A 10,649-nucleotide genomic window follows, 5' to 3' on the forward strand; every position below is an offset into this window, starting at 1 on the left:
TATTTTCGAAAATCCTCTCCCTCTCTCATCTTATTCTATTTATTTATTCATCTACTAACATCTCTTCCTCACATCACTCACCAAATTCGAACCCCCTCTTCTATCTGTGTTCGAATTTTTTTCTTCTTCTCTTCTTCTACTAACAATAAGGAACCTCGTTACTGTGACATAGAGGATTCCTCTTCTCTTCTTTTTCTCTTCTCTTTCTTATGAGTAGGGATAAAGAAAAAGGCATTCTTGTTGAAGCTGATCCAGAACCTGAAAGGACTCTGAAAAGAAAACTAAGAGAAGCTAAATTACAACAATCCAGAGACAACCTTATTGAAAATTTCGAAGAAGTAAAGGAGATGGCAGCCGAACCCAACAACAATAATGCAAGGAGAATGCTTGGTGACTTTACTGCACCTAATTCCAATTTACATGGAAGAAGCATCTCCATTCCTACCATTGGAGCAAACAATTTTGAGCTGAAACCTCAGCTAGTTTCTCTGATGCAACAAAACTGCAAGTTTCATGGACTTCCATCTGAAGATCCTTTTCAGTTCTTAACTGAATTCTTGCAGATCTGTGATACTGTTAAGACTAATGGAGTAGATCCTGAAGTCTACAGGCTCATGCTTTTCCCTTTTGCTGTAAGAGACAGAGCTAGAGTGTGGTTGGACTCTCAACCCAAAGACAGCCTGAACACTTGGGATAAGCTGGTCACGGCTTTCTTAGCCAAGTTCTTTCCTCCTCAAAAGCTGAGCAAGCTTAGAGCTGATGTTCAAACCTTCAGACAGAAAGAAGGTGAATCCCTCTATGAAGCTTGGGAAAGATACAAGCAGCTGACAAAAAAGTGTCCTTCTGACATGCTTTCAGAATGGACCATCATGGATATTTTCTATGATGGTTTATCTGAGCTATCAAAGATGTCATTGGATACTTCTGCAGGTGGATCCATTCACCTAAAGAAAACACCTGCAGAAGCTCAAGAACTCATTGACATGATTGCTAATAACCAGTTCATGTACATTTCTGGGAGGAATCCTGTGAGTAATGGGACGCCTATGAAGAAGGGAGTTCTTGAAGTTGATACTCTGAATGCCATATTGGCTCAGAACAAAATATTGACTCAGCAAGTCAATATGATTTCTCAGAGTCTGAATGGAATGCAAGCTGCATCCAACAGTACTCAAGAGGCTTCTTATGCAGAAGAAGCTAATGATCCTGAAAACCCTGCAATAGCAGAGGTGAATTACTTAGGTGAACCTTATGGAAATACCTATAATCCATCATGGAAAAATCATCCAAATCTCTCATGGAAGGATCAAAGGCCTCAACAAGGCTTTGGTAATGGTGGAAGGAACAGGTTTAATAATAATAAACCTTTTCCATCATCCACTCAGTAACAGACAGAGAACTCTGAACAAAATACTTTTAATTTAGCAAACTTAGTCTCTGATCTATCTAAGGCCACTGTAAGTTTCATGAATGAAACAAGGTCTTCCGTTAGAAATTTGGAAGCACAAGTGGGCCAGCTGAGTAAAAGGATCACTGAAATCCCTCCTAGCACTCTCCCAAGCAATACAGAAGAAAATCCAAAGGGAGAGTGCAAGGCCATTGACATAAGCATCATGGCCGAACCTGTAAGGGAAGGAGAGGACGTGAATCCCAAGGGGGAAGACCTCCTGGGACGTCCAGTGATCAATAAGGAGTTTCCCTCTGAGGAACCAAATGAATCTGAGACTCATCTAGAGACCATAGAGATTCCATTGAACCTCCTTATGACATTCATGAGCTCTGATAAGTATTCCTCTTCTGAAGAGAATGAGGAAGTTACTGAAGAGCAAGCTGCCAAGTTCCTTGGTGCAATCATGAAGCTAAATGCCAAATTATTTGGCATTGATACTTGGGAAGATGAACCTCTCTTGTTTATCAATGAACTAAGTGATCTGGATCAACTGACATTGCCTCAGAAGAGACAGGATCCTGGAAAGTTCATAATACCTTGTACCATAGGCACCATGATCTTTAAGGCTCTGTGTGACCTTGGTTCAGGAATAAACCTCATGCCCCTCTCTGTAATAGAGAAACTGGGAATCTATGGGGTGCAAGCTGCTAAAATCTCATTAGAGATGGCAGATAATTCAAGAAAATAGGCTTATGGACAAGTAGAGGACATGTTAGTACAGGTTGAAGGCCTTTACATCCCTGCTGATTTCATAGTCCTGGATACTAGAAAGGAAGAGGATGAATCCATCATCCTAGGAAGACCTTTCCTAGCCACAGCAAGAGCTGTGATTGACGTGGACAGAGGAGAATTGATCCTTCAAATAAATAAGGACAACCTTGTGTCTACAACTCAAGGATCACCCTCTGCATCCATGGAGAGGAAGCAGAAAAAGCTTCTCTCAAAGCAGAGTCAAACAAAGCCCCCACAGTCAAACTCTAAGTTTGGTGTTGGGAGGCCACAACCAAACTCTAAGTTTGGTGTTGAAATCCCATATCCGAGAGTCTCAACAATGCTCTGAACATCTGTAAGGTTCCATGAGAGCCCACTGTCAAGCTATTAACATTAAAGAAGCGCTTGTTGGGAGGCAACCCAATTTTTATTTATCTAACTATATTTTTTTCTTAGTTATATGTCTTTATAGGTTCATGATCATGAGGAGTCACAAAATAAATATAAAAATTGAAAACGGAATCAAAAATAGCAGAAGAAAAATCACACCCTGGAGGAAGCATCTGCCTGGCGTTCAACGCCAGAACAGAGCATGGTTCCGGCGCTGAACGCCCAAAATGGGCAGTATCTGGGCGCTGAACGCCCAAAATGGGCATCATCTGGGCGCTGAACGCCAGAATTGCACCCTGGAGAGGAGCTGGCGCTGAACGCCCAGAACAAGTATGGTTCTGGCGTTCAACGCCAGAAATGGGCAACAAATGGGCGTTGAACGCCCAAAATGGGCACCAACCTGGCGCTGAACGCCCAGAGTTGTGTGCAAGGGCATTTTACATGCCTAATTTGGTGCAAGGTTGTAAATCCTTGAACACCTCAGGATCTGTGGACCCCACAGGATCATCTCAAGATCTGTGGACCCCACAGGATCACCCCAGGATCTGTGGACCCCACAGGATCCCCACCTACCTCCACTCACTTCTTATCACCTCCTCACCACTCACATCCATCCACTCATCCCCATAAACCTACCTCATAAACTCCACCTACCTTCAAAATTCAAAATCAATTTCCCACCCAAACCCACCCTAAATGGCCGAACCTCCACCCCCCTCCCATCCCTATATATAACCCTCCATTCTTCCTCATTTTCACACAACACAACCCTCTCTTCTCTTCTTGGCCGAAACACAACCCCTTCTCCCTCTCCTCCATTTCTTCTTCTTCTTCATCTACTCTTTCTTCTCTTGCTCGAGGGCGAGCAAAATTCTAAGTTTGGTGTGGTAAAAGCATAAGCTTTTTGTTTTTCCATTACCATTGAGGGCACCTAAGACCGGAGAATCCTCTAGAAAAGGAAAAGGGAAGACAAAAGCTTCCACCTCTGAGTCATGGGAGATGGAAAGGTTCATCTCCAAAGCCCATCAAGACCACTTCTATGATGTTGTGGCCAAGAAGAAGGTGATCCCCAAGGTCCCTTTCAAACTCAAAAGAAATGAGTATACGGAGATTCGACATGAAATTCAAAGAAGAGGTTGGGAAGTTCTAACAAATCCCATCCAACAAGTCGGCATCCTAATGGTTCAAGAGTTCTATGCCAATGCATGGATCACCAAGAACCATGATCAAAGTAAGAACCCGGATCCAAAGAACTATGTTACAATGGTTTGGGGGAAATACTTAGATTTTAGTCCGGAAAATGTGAGGTTGGCGTTCAACTTGCCAAACATGGAAGAGAACGCACGCCCCTATACAAGGAGAGTCAACTTTGATCAAAGGTTGGACCAAGTCCTTATGGACATATGTGTAGAAGGAGCTCAATGGAAAATTGACTCAAAAGGCAAACCGGTTCAACTAAGAAGACTGGACCTTAAGCCTATAGCTAGAGGATGGTTGGAGTTCATTCAATGCTCAATCATTCCCACTAGCAACCGGTCTGAAGTTACTATAGACCGGGCCATCATGATCCATAGCATCATGATTGGAGAAGAGGTGGAAGTTCATGAGATTATACCTCAAGAACTCTACAAGGTGGCTGACAAGTCCTCCACTATGGCAAGGTTAGCCTTTCCTCACCTCATTTGCCACCTATGCAATTCGGCTGGGGTTGACATAGAGGGAAATATCCTCATTAAAGAGGACAAGCCCATCACTAAGAAAAAGATAGAGCAAGCAAGAGAGCCCATTCATGGAGCTCAAGAGGCGTATGAAGCTCATCACCATGAGATCCCAGAGATGCCTCAAATGCATTTTCCTCCACAAAACTATTGGGAGCAAATCAACACCTCCCTAGGAGAATTGAGTTCCAATATGGGACAACTAAGGGTGGAACATCAAGAGCACTCTATCATCCTTCATGAAATAAGAGAAGATCAAAAAGCAATGAGGGAGGAGCAACAAAGACAAGGAAAAGACATAGAAGAGCTCAAGGACATCATTGGTTCCTCAAGAAGGAAACGCCACCATCACTAAGGTGGATTCATTCCTTGTTCTTATTTCTTCTGTTTTTCGTTTTCTATGTTATGTGCTTATCTATGTTTGTGTCTTCATTACATGATCATTAGTAGTTTGTAACTTTGTCTTAAAGTTATGAATGTCCTATGAATCCATCACCTCTCTTAAATGAAAAATGTTTTAATTCAAAAGAACAAGAAGTACATGAGTTTCGAATTTATCCTTGAACTTAGCTTAATTATATTGATGTGGTGACAATGCTTCTTGTTTTCTGAATGTATGCTTGAACAGTGCATATGTCTTTTGAAGTTGTTGTTTAAGAATGTTAAATATGTTGGCTCTTGAAAGAATGATGACAAGGAGACATGTTATTTGATAATCTGAAAAATCATAAAAATGATTCTTGAAGCAAGAAAAAGCAGCAAAGAATAAAGCTTGCAGAAAAAAAAAGAGAAAAAAATAGCGAAAAAAAATTAGAAAGAAAAAAAAAAGCAAGCAGAAAAAGCCAAAGCTCTTAAAACCAAGAGGCAAGAGCAAAAAGCCAATAACCCTTAAAACCAAAAGGCAAGGGCAAATAAAAAGGATCCCAAGGCTTTGAGCATCAGTGGATAGGAGGGCCTAAAGGAATAAAAAGCTGGTCTAAGCGGCTAAACCAAGCTGTCCCTAACCATGTGCTTGTGGCGTGTAGGTGTCAAGTGAAAACTTGAGACTGAGCGGTTAAAGTCAAGGTCCAAAGCAAAAAAAAGAGTGTGCTTAAGAACCCTGGACACCTCTAATTGGAGACTTTAGCAAAGCTGAGTCACAATCTGAAAAGGTTCACCCAATTATGTGTCTGTGGCATTTATGTATCCGGTGGTAATACTGGAAAACAAAGTGCTTAGGGCCACGGCCAAGACTCATAAAATAGCTGTGTTCAAGAATCATCATACTGAATTAGGAGAATCAATAACACTATCTGAACTCTGAGTTCCTATAGATGCCAATCATCCTGAACCTCAATGGGTAAAGTGAGATGCCAAAACTATTCAAGAGGCAAAAAACTATAAGTCCCGCTCATATGATTGAAGGTATGTTTCATTGATAGTTTGGAATTTATAGTATATTCTCTTCTTTTTATCCTATTTAATTTTCAGTTGCTTGGGGACAAGCAACAATTTAAGTTTGGTGTTGTGATGAGCGGATAATTTGTACGCTTTTTGACATTGTTTTTAGTATGTTTTTAGTAGGATCTAGTTACTTTTAGGGATATTTTCATTAGTTTTTATGTTAAATTCACATTTCTGGACTTTACTATGAGTTTGTGTGTTTTTCTGTGATTTTAGGTATTTTCTGGCTGAAATTGAGGGACTTGAGCAAAAATCAGATTCAGAGGTTGAAGAAGAAGGACTGCTGATGCTGTTGGATTCTGACCTCCCTGCACTCAAAGTAGATTTTCTTGAGCTACAGAACTCGACATGGCGCACTTCTAATTGCGTTGGAAAGTAGACATCCAGGGCTTTCCAGAAATGTATAATAGTCCATACTTTGCCTAAGTTTAGACGACGCAAACTGGCGTTCAACGCCAGATCTCTGCCCAATTCTGGCGTCCAGCGCCAGAAACAAGTTGCAAAGTGGAGTTCAACGCCCAAAATGGCACAAAAGCTGGCTTTCAACTCCAGAAAGAGCCTCTGCACGTGTAACATTCAAGCTCAGCCCAAGCACACACCAAGTGGGCCCCGCAAGTGGATTTATGCATCAATTACTTACTTTTGTAAACCCTAGTAGCTAGTTTATTATAAATAGGACCTTTTACTATTGTATTAGACATCTTTGGATCTTTGGATCATCTTTGGACGCCTGGTTCTTAGATCAGAGGGGCTGGCCATTCGGCCATGCCTGGATCTTTCACTTATGTATTTTTAACGGTAGAGTTTCTACACTCCATAGATTAAGGTGTGGAGCTCTGCTGTTCCTCAAAGATTAATGCAAAGTACTACTGTTTTCTATTCAATTCACTTGTTCCGCTTCTAAGATATTCATTCGCACTTCAACCTGAATGTGATGAACGTGACAATCATCATCATTCCCTATGAATGCATGCATGACAACCACTTCCGTTCTACATTAGATTGAATGAGTATCTCTTAGATCTCTTAATCAGAATCTTCGTGGTATAAGCTATATTGATGGCGGCATTCATGAGGGTCCGGAAAGTCTAAACCTTGTCCGTGGTATTTCGAGTAGGACTCTGGGATTGAATGACTGTGACGAACTCCAAACTCGCGAGTGCTGGGCGTAGTGACAAACGCAAAAGGATAGTAAATCCTATTCCAGTATGATCGAGAACCTCCAAGATGATTAGCCATGCAGTGACAGCGCATCGGACCATTTTCACAGAGAGGAATAGGATGCAACCAACGACAAGGATGATGCCTCCAGACGATTAGCCGTGCTGTGACAGAGCATTTGGACCATTTTCCCGAGAGAGATCGAAAGTAGCCATTGGCACCGGTGACATCCTTACATAAAGCCAGCCATAGAAAGGAGTAAGATTGATTGGATGAAGACAGCAGGAAAGCAGAGGTTCAGAGGAACGAATGCATCTCCATACGCTTATCTAAAATTCTCACCAATGAGTTACATAAGTATTTCCATCCTTTTTTTATTAATTAATTTCGAAAACCCCATCACTATTTTATATCCGCCTGACTGAGATTTACAAGGTGACCATAGCTTGCTTCATACCAACAATCTCCGTGGGATTCGACCCTTACTCACGTAAGGTATTACTTGGACGACCCAGTGCACTTGCTGGTTAGTTGTGCGAAGTTGTGAACCATGGTATTGGCATCATGTTTTAGGTGCCATTGCCAGGGAAAGAAAGAGCAATGAATTTTACATAATCAAAGTGTAATCACAATTTCGTCCACCAAGTTTTTGGCGCCGTTGCCGGGGATTGTTCGAGTTTGGACAACTGACGGTTCATCTTGTTGCTCAGATTAGGTAATTTTCTTTTTTATTTTCAAAAATTTTTCAAAAATCTTTCAAAAATTTCTCCTTTGTTTTCGAAAAAAATTTCAAAAAAAAAATGTTTTCAAAAATATATTTTTCTTCAGAATTTTTAAGAATGAATTCTAGTGTTTCATGAAGCATGCTAAAGCCTGGCTGGCTGTAAAGCCATGTCTAAATTCTTTTGGACTGAGGTTTTGGCTTAAAATTAAATGAATTACACTCATATTTTTACTAAAGCTTGGCTGGCTATTAAGCCATGCCTGACCCTTTGATTGGAGCTTTAGACTAAAAAGCATAAGATTCCTGGAATTCATATTAAAAATTTTGGAATCCTTATTTTTATTTTTCACAATAATTTTCAAAAAAAAAAATATATACAAAAAAATTAGAAAATCGTAAAAATCAAAAATATTTTTTGTGTTTCTTGTTTGAGTCATGTGTCATGTTATAAGTTTGGTGTCAATTGCATATTCATCTTGCATTTTTTCGAAAAATTCATGTATTCATAGTGTTCTTCATGATCTTCAAGTTGTTCTTGGTAAGTCTTCTTGTTTGATCTTGATGTTTTCATGTTTTGTGTCTTTTCTTGTTTTTCATATGCATTCTTGCATTCATAGAGTCTAAACATGAAAGATTTCTAAGTTTGGTGTCTTGCATGTTTTCTTTGCATATAAAAATTTTCAAAAATGTTCTTGATGTTCATCATGATCTTCATAGTGTTCTTGGTGTTCATCTTGACATTCATAGTGTTCTTGCATGCATTCCTTGTTTTGATTCAAAAATAAAAGAGAAAAACATGAAAATGATGTTTTAATTTTTCTCTCTCATCATAAAAATTCAAAAATCAAAAAAATATCTCCCCCTTTTTCTCTCTTAAAATTTCGAAAATTAGATTTGACTTTTTCAAAAATTTTTAAAATCTAGTTGTTTTCATGAGTCAAATCAAATTTTCAATTTAAAAAAATACTATCTTTTTCAAAATCTTTTTCAAAAATCAAATCTTTTTCATTTTTCTTAGTTATTTTCGAAAATTTTTAAAATATTTTTCAAAAATCTTTTCCTTATTTTTATATCAAATTTTCGAAAATAACAATAACAATTAATGTTTTGATTCAAAAATTTCAAGTTTGTTACTTACTTGTTAAGAAAGATTCAAACTTTGAGTTCGAGAATCATATCTTTTGATTTCTTGTGAATCAAGTCATTAATTGTGATTTTAAAAATCAAATCTTTTTCAAAAACTAATTTCAATCATATGTTTTCAAAAATATCTTCTTATCTTATCTTTTTCAAAAATTTGATTTCAAAATATCTTTTCTAACTTCCTAACTTCTTATCTTTTCAAAATTGATTTTCAAATTTATTTCAACTAACTAACTAACTTTTTGTTTATTTCTTATCTTTTTGAAAACTACCTAACTAACTCTCTCTCTCCAATTTTTGAAAATATCTCCCCCTTTTTCAAAATTTATTTATTTTTATTTAACTAATTATTTTAATTTTTGATTTTAATTTTCGAAAATTACTAACCTTTTTCTAAAACTATTTTCGAAAATTTTACTAACCTTTTTCAAAAATTATTTTCGAAAATCCTCTCCCTCTCTCATCTTATTCTATTTATTTATTCATCTACTAACATCTCTTCCTCACATCACTCACCAAATTCGAACCCCCTCTTCTATCTGTGTTCGAATTTTTTTCTTCTTCTCTTCTTCTACTAACAATAAGGAACCTCGTTACTGTGACATAGAGGATTCCTCTTCTCTTCTTTTTCTCTTCTCTTTCTTATGAGTAGGGATAAAGAAAAAGGCATTCTTGTTGAAGCTGATCCAGAACCTGAAAGGACTCTGAAAAGAAAACTAAGAGAAGCTAAATTACAACAATCCAGAGACAACCTTATTGAAAATTTCGAAGAAGTAAAGGAGATGGCAGCCGAACCCAACAACAATAATGCAAGGAGAATGCTTGGTGACTTTACTGCACCTAATTCCAATTTACATGGAAGAAGCATCTCCATTCCTACCATTGGAGCAAACAATTTTGAGCTGAAACCTCAGCTAGTTTCTCTGATGCAGCAAAACTGCAAGTTTCACGGACTTCCATCTGAAGATCCTTTTCAGTTCTTAACTGAATTCTTGCAGATCTGTGATACTGTTAAGACTAATGGAGTAGATCCTGAAGTCTACAGGCTCATGCTTTTCCCTTTTGCTGTAAGAGACAGAGCTAGAGTGTGGTTGGACTCTCAACCCAAAGACAGCCTGAACTCTTGGGATAAGCTGGTCACGGCTTTCTTAGCCAAGTTCTTTCCTCCTCAAAAGCTGAGCAAGCTTAGAGCTGATGTTCAAACCTTCAGACAGAAAGAAGGTGAATCCCTCTATGAAGCTTGGGAAAGATACAAGCAGCTGACAAAAAAGTGTCCTTCTGACATGCTTTCAGAATGGACCATCCTGGATATCTTCTATGATGGTTTATCTGAGCTATCAAAGATGTCATTGGATACTTCTGCAGGTGGATCCATTCACCTAAAGTAAACACCTGCAGAAGCTCAAGAACTCATTGACATGATTGCTAATAACCAGTTCATGTACATTTCTGGGAGGAATCCTGTGAGTAATGGGACGCCTATGAAGAAGGGAGTTCTTGAAGTTGATACTCTGAATGCCATATTGGCTCAGAACAAAATATTGACTCAGCAAGTCAATATGATTTCTCAGAGTCTGAATGGAATGCAAGCTGCATCCAACAGTACTCAAGAGGCTTCTTATGCAGAAGAAGCTAATGATCCTGAAAACCCTGCAATAGCAGAGGTGAATTACTTAGGTGAACCTTATGGAAATACCTATAATCCATCATGGAAAAATCATCCAAATCTCTCATGGAAGGATCAAAGGCCTCAACAAGGCTTTAATAATGGTGGAAGGAACAGGTTTAATAATAATAAACCTTTTCCATCATCCACTCAGTAACAGACAGAGAACTCTGAACAAAATACTTTTAATTTAGCAAACTTAGTCTCTGATCTATCTAAGGCCACTGTAAGTTTCATGAATGA

The 10,649-nt window shown here is 38.6% G+C and overlaps 2 non-coding genes across 2 annotated transcripts; both read right to left on the bottom strand.

Moving 5' to 3' along the window:
* Positions 1-746: 746 nt before the first annotated feature.
* Positions 747-854, bottom strand: LOC112787929 (small nucleolar RNA R71). The gene has a single exon (XR_003195314.1). It is a non-coding gene; the product is annotated as a small nucleolar RNA R71 (small nucleolar RNA).
* Positions 855-9,921: 9,067 nt separating this feature from the next.
* Positions 9,922-10,029, bottom strand: LOC112787930 (small nucleolar RNA R71). Its single transcript, XR_003195315.1, has one exon. It is a non-coding gene; the product is annotated as a small nucleolar RNA R71 (small nucleolar RNA).
* Between the last annotated feature and the right edge of the window lie 620 nt (positions 10,030-10,649).

This window comes from Arachis hypogaea, chromosome 20 (assembly GCF_003086295.3).
Source record: "Arachis hypogaea cultivar Tifrunner chromosome 20, arahy.Tifrunner.gnm2.J5K5, whole genome shotgun sequence".
NCBI classification, from domain to species: Eukaryota; Viridiplantae; Streptophyta; class Magnoliopsida; order Fabales; family Fabaceae; genus Arachis; species Arachis hypogaea.